General features: G+C 33.3%; 1 pseudogene; it reads left to right on the top strand.

Moving 5' to 3' along the window:
• Positions 1-709: 709 nt before the first annotated feature.
• LOC110429068 (stearoyl-[acyl-carrier-protein] 9-desaturase, chloroplastic-like) lies at positions 710-2485 on the top strand (annotated as a pseudogene).
• The last annotated feature ends 3768 nt before the right edge of the window (positions 2486-6253 follow it).

Below are 6253 nucleotides of genomic sequence, written 5' to 3'. Positions count from 1 at the left end.
GTTAATGAGCTGCCAACCCTAATTAATCCTGCTATACCCACAAAATTATTTATTACTAAAAAATCTCCATTGACTGCATTTTTTTTTTAATGGGAAAAAAGAATTTTTGCTGTCCATGGTTTCTTGAAGCTTAAGTAACATGGAACGTGCTTTAAACTAATATAAAAGCAAAGCCAAGTAAGGAGAAGAATAACAACATTATATTACAGACGGTTAAAAATGGCTTTGCTGCACCCAATGGCGTTTCCATCGGGCCCCAAGGTTCTTTCCCCATGCACAAGCGTTAGATATTATTCCAAAGTCTGCATGGCCAGCTCGACTCATTCCTTAGCCACTGCGTGAGTTTCCTTCATGAGATCTTTTTGTCCATTTGGTCCAAAATTGTATGTTTTGGAAAGTCTTTTTTTCTTGTTGATAATTTGGCTTGGAATTTTCTTCGAAGAAGAAGGCATAACACCCTGCTAAAGAGGCAGTTGGGTTTCGAAGGACTCATTCCCTGCCACCAGAAAAGCTGGAGATTTTCAAATCATTGGAGAGTTGGGCTACGGACAATATCCTAGTGCTCCTTAATGATGTTGAGAAAAGTTGGGAGCTGCAAGATTTTCTTCCAACATCTGAATCTGGAGAAGGATTCTTTGAATAGGTTAAGGAGTTGAGAGAAAGATCGAAAGAGGTACCGGATGACTATTTTGTTCAGCTGGTTGGGAATATGGTCACGGAAGAAGCCCTAGCAACTTATCAAACGGTGCTTAACTCACTTGATGGAACTCGAGATGAGACGGGTGCAAGCCTTACTTCTTGGGCAATTTGGGTGAGGCCATGGACGGCCGAAGAAAAAAGGCACGGTGACCTTCTTAGCAAGTACCTATACCTGTCCGGACGGGTAGATACGACGCAAATTGAGAAGACAACTCAGTATTTAATTGGAGCGGGAATGGTGAGATACTTCACTGTCTGGTTGTCAATTAATGTTTCACTCGTATTCATTAACATACTAATTTTTTATTTTATTTTGTTTTAAACCAAATCCATAGATTTAATTATTCCAAAGCAATATATATATATATAAAATGCTATCGAACGTAGTATAGAAATAAATTTAAACCTACAAGATTATTCGAGGATGAATACAAGGTTGAGTACTTTCAATTCCACACTCGTGAAAATAACCTTCTTCCAGGGATCAGATCAGTTATGTTGGGCATCATTTTTTAAGAATTAAGTGCCAAATTTTTGTTCAGTAATTAATTAGTGATTCCCAAACCCCTTAGTTTCTTTGGCCTGCACGCTATCTCCCTCCCCACCTCACATTTATCATCTTCCTTAGAATCTTTTATCTTTTTTACTTACCCTTAAACAAGGACAAAACAGAAATTTGTAAGTCTTGTCGACAAAAACTTACTTTCATTTTCAAAAAGGCTAATTTATCTCTAAACCTGTTAATAACTGACTGGGTTCCAAATACTAATTAAAAAGAGCATCCCTTTTACAATTCAAAAGCGAAGCTAATCTCTCACCTTGATCCGGCTTCATCTTAATGTAAACAAGCAAGTCTAATTAGTGAAGTTGATTCTAAGCCCAACATTGACATGCTAATCGATAGCTCAAAAGGTTGAAATTAAAGCTTTTGTTTTAGCTCAATACCATCTTTAAATGACTACTCAACTGAAAATTTAAACTTATAAGTTAGAGCCAACTAATATTTTTCTCTAACGCCCTTATTCCAAACTTTAAGTTTATGTAGGCAAAATATTAGGAAATTTTAGCTTGGATTTCTTTGATTAAATGGCATGTTACTGTTGATATATATATATATATATATACTTTAACAAAATCTTTTGATCTAGGACAGATTGCCAAAATTAATTTGTACCCAGAACTTTGTTCAAAAAAATTACTTTTTCTATAATATATATTTGCACTTATATTAGGATACTAAATGGGAGAACAATCCGTACAATGGATTCATATAAACTTCGTTTCAAGAAAGAGCAACATTCATCGCCCTTGGTAATACAGCTAGCCTTGTCAAGGCACATGGGGACATAAATTGGCACAGATATGTGGCACCATTGCTTCAGATGAGAAACGCCATGAAGCTGCCTACACCAAGATCGTGGACAAGCTGTTTCAAATCGACCCCGACGGGACTATGTTGGCTTAAGCAGACATGATGAGGAAAAAAATCACAATGCCAGCTCAGTTAGTCTACGATGGCCAGGATGATAACCTCTTTGAACACATTTCAGCACTTTCGCAAAAGCTTGGTGTCTACACTGCTAAGGATTATGCTGAGATATTTCTCATAGGAAGGTGGAAAATTGACAAGTTGACAGGTCTTTGCAGTGAGGGTCGAAGAGCTCAAGATTTTCTGCGTGGACTACCAGCTAAGATCAAAAGGTTGGAAGAGTGGGCTCAAAGAAAGGCCAACCAAGCATCCACTGGCCCTTTTAGCTGGATTTTTGGTAGAGAAATGATAATTTAACTGCTGCTTGATTGAGTATAACATCACCCAATATTATCCTATGTAGTAATAGTTAAATAGCCAAACTGAATTCTGTTTTCAATGCATTGCCTGTGAGATGAAATGGTATTCATTTTTTCCTTTATATATACATCTAGAAGAAAAAGAATTTGTTATTTGTAGTTTCTTGAACAATACGACATGATGTTCCTTTGCAACCCAAAAAAGAAAACCAATTGGGATTTATTTTGAACAAACCTTAAATGATTATTACCATGACTTCACACTATATCCAATCGGTCAAACGGTAGATCTTTTTCTTGAACCAAACAAAATAGGGTCCAGCGGACATCTTAGTAATTTCTGATCATGGTGGTTGAAGAGCCTTTTTTTATGAACGTATTAAGTCAATTTTGTTTGCAATATATATGCTTCATAAAATGACTAGAATAATGTTTTGATGACAACCTTAACTGATCTATGTAGAGCTGTGTGCATGAGGTCTTGTCTCTGTGATGAAGATGATCCTAGATGCCATTAGAGATCTTGTTCAAGTCCTACTATGTTATTTTTTTCTTCTTTTTTATTAATGAAGTTTTGTTTAATTATTACTTCTACATGTACTTTTCTTTAAAAAAAAAAAACCAGATTATCCGAAGTCAAATTAAAATATTTCATCAAAGTAAAGGCACAACGTAAAAATTTAAAATTCCAAAGAAAGAAAATTTGAAGGAAATTTAACTCTTATCGTATAATGTTTTTAAAATGTTAATAAGATAAAAGAAAGTTTCAATTTTATAAGTATTTTAACTTTGAATAATTTTTCCCAAATCAAAAGGCTAGAAAGAGAGTAGGAGTATAGGGTTTGTTGGCATTTGTGTTTATGCATAAGTAAGCATATGACAATCTTTTGGGTTGAAAAAAAAATTCTAAAGATAACATCATTTAGTGAAATGAAAGATATCAATTAAATAATAAATTTCTCATTGTTTAAATTTAAGAACCAAGAGAAAATTCCCACAATAACAACAATATTCATTGCATTGGTGGACCATATGGTGGGTGAACCACAATTACTTTCCTTAAGTCAAAGTAAAGAGAGAAGATAATTGATGAGGTCAAATGGTGGGTGCCCGTGAACCCTCCTTTTATTGATGATGCTGTTGTTTAATGTTTAGGATTAGGTAAGGAGAAGAGCCCTTTTTCAATGCCTCTTTTCATGGAACAAAGACAATTTGGACTTAGAGCTTGGAACCTCTCTTTGTCTTGTCCTTGTCTGTCCCATTATTTAATTACATAACACATTGGATTATTTGATTATGTGTTACTTGTCCGAATCATGATTATATTTTACGTGCTTTCGCAGCCATTTGTACATAAGACATCTTATCAATTGAAATACCAACTCAGATTTATTTTGAAAGTTAAAAATTAGAATTTAATTCAAAGTAATTTAGGTACAAATTAACTCATTTTTAGCAAAGTAAACTAGAATATATATGTTTATGGCTCGAACTCTTTGAACTAACTCACACAATTTGAAATCCAACTCACATTAACCCAACCCCACCCTCAAAAAAAAAAAAATTATGAACTTTAAATTATTATTTTTTGGTTCCAAACTCAATTTCACCAGCATTATTAACAGCTTTAATTTATATTGATTATTGAAACATAAATATTTAAAATATAAGTCAAAACAATGCGATTCTTTTCATGACTTAATCTCTTAAAATTTGGAGGTGCCACTACTATTATTACTTATTCGAAAATTATTTAATATACATGATTATCAAAATTTTAAACTCCACAAACATATATATATATATATATATATATATATATATAATTGATAAGTACTCATTTTTAAATTATTACTTCGTATTTATTTATTAGTTTGTTAATTATAATTTAATGGACATAGTTAACCTTATTAAATATCACATGGAGCAAAACTTTTGATCGTTCCGGATAATTTTTTTTATGTTATAAACTCTTTGTTAATTCATGACCCTAACTTTCATAACATTTCTTCCATTTTCCTCGTTAAATTAATAAATTGTATGGCTTTACTGAATTGGACCATTGTCATCGTACGGCAGACCTTTAAGGCTTAAGCCCAATACGATGAGTTATTAATGTTCATTTTTGGCCAGTTAATAATGTTGTTTATAAATATAAACTCCTAAACCTCCCTTAAATTATAAATTCTGATATATATATATATATATATATGATGATCTGTATTATCATATAAAATTTATAAGTTATGATAATTAATTTTATCATTTAATCATTATTGTTTGTTGATAAAATCAAACTTTTTTTAAAAAAATTACAATCAATATATAAGAATTTTTCGAATAATTTAGCTTATCATTGTTTTAGAAGTAATTTGGTTGTAAAAATCATAAGGGTGGTTTGCATGTTGGGAAAATTGGGCCCTGTAATGAGGTATCAATTGGATAGAAGCCGTAGAAATGAATCCTAGTGGTCGACTTGTAGATCATCTTGGGTCCGTCAGGACTCATAATTTTTAGAGGCTCGAGCAACCAAAAAGGACTGAAAAGCTAGTTTACAGCCAAAAATCATAGTGAAAGTTGCTTATAAAGTTAGAGCAAAGCTTGACTTCAAAGACATGACAGTGTTTGATTCATAACTCCTAAGGCTCAAAGTGGAAGCAACCTAGGCATGAAATTGTAGGACTTGGCCTCTAATGGCATCCTCCAACAATCATCTATATAGTATCAATGTCTTTGTTTACGCAGTGAGTAATATTTGTTCAACATTTAACAGTAACAAAAGCTAAATGAACCAGTAGTAGAGAAAACGACACACTGTGTAAGAAGTTGAGAATCTTGAAAGACGAAATTAAACAAACTGAAGTAACCCCCTGCTCTACTCTTACAGTCATCTTAATTCTATATTTTAATGAGAAGACACCAAAAGAAGCCAACCCATGCTCTCGTGGGTCGAGCTTGCTGCTGAGGAATCAGGAGACAGGTCAAAATAATCTAAAACTCATAATCTCTTATAAATTAAGGTTATTTAGATTAGTGCTGTAATTAAGAATTTCCGTTCAAATTAAGAAGCTCGTTTGAGATCTAATCAAACTAGAGCTGTGTTTTTGGTGCATGATACATACAAAAACATCTTCTTCAGCCTTGCTGCTTTTACAGGGTTTCTCTTAATCAGGTACAATGAAGTTTTCAGGTCTAACTTTGTTCTTCCTTTCACTGATTTTCTGCTTCTGTATGATCTCTATTGTGCATGGGAGAGTGGAAACTACTAAAGAGGTCCTGCTGAGTGCTGGGAACTCAGTCCTAATGGTGAGTTAGAGTTAGAATCACTCTCAGCTTAGGTTTGCTTGCATTTTTCAGCTTACTTATATGCTTTGGTCGTTGAAATCATGGTTACAGGAAGGAGCTGGGTGCGGCAAGGAGAATAATGTTGATTGCAAACAAGGAAAGGGTGGGGCAGCTGAAGAAACTGTTCTTGATGAGGACTACATCTATACCACCTCTCTGCCTTGATTAGCTCTTTAGGTCTAAATTTCTTGTAATATAACTATTTAAAATTGCAATTTTAATTTTTAATGCAACATCAATTATGTGGGAACTCTCAAAGTGCAATTATAAAGAACTAGATATTATCTCATATTGCAAAAATTAATCATTAGTAAGTTGTAAACAAATTGAATCAATGGAGTCTAATACTTGAGAGTGTGTGTGTGTAAGCTTGGTTTCATTTATTATCAGCTTGAGGCTAAAATATAGCATGTTTTTGAGC

This window comes from Theobroma umbraticum, unplaced genomic scaffold (assembly GCF_002168275.2).
Source record: "Theobroma umbraticum cultivar Fairchild unplaced genomic scaffold, ASM216827v3 scaffold_44.0, whole genome shotgun sequence".
NCBI lineage: Eukaryota > Viridiplantae > Streptophyta > Magnoliopsida > Malvales > Malvaceae > Theobroma > Theobroma umbraticum.
The sequence above is the reverse complement of the archived record's forward strand: the minus strand, read 5'-3'. Positions and strand labels throughout refer to the sequence as shown.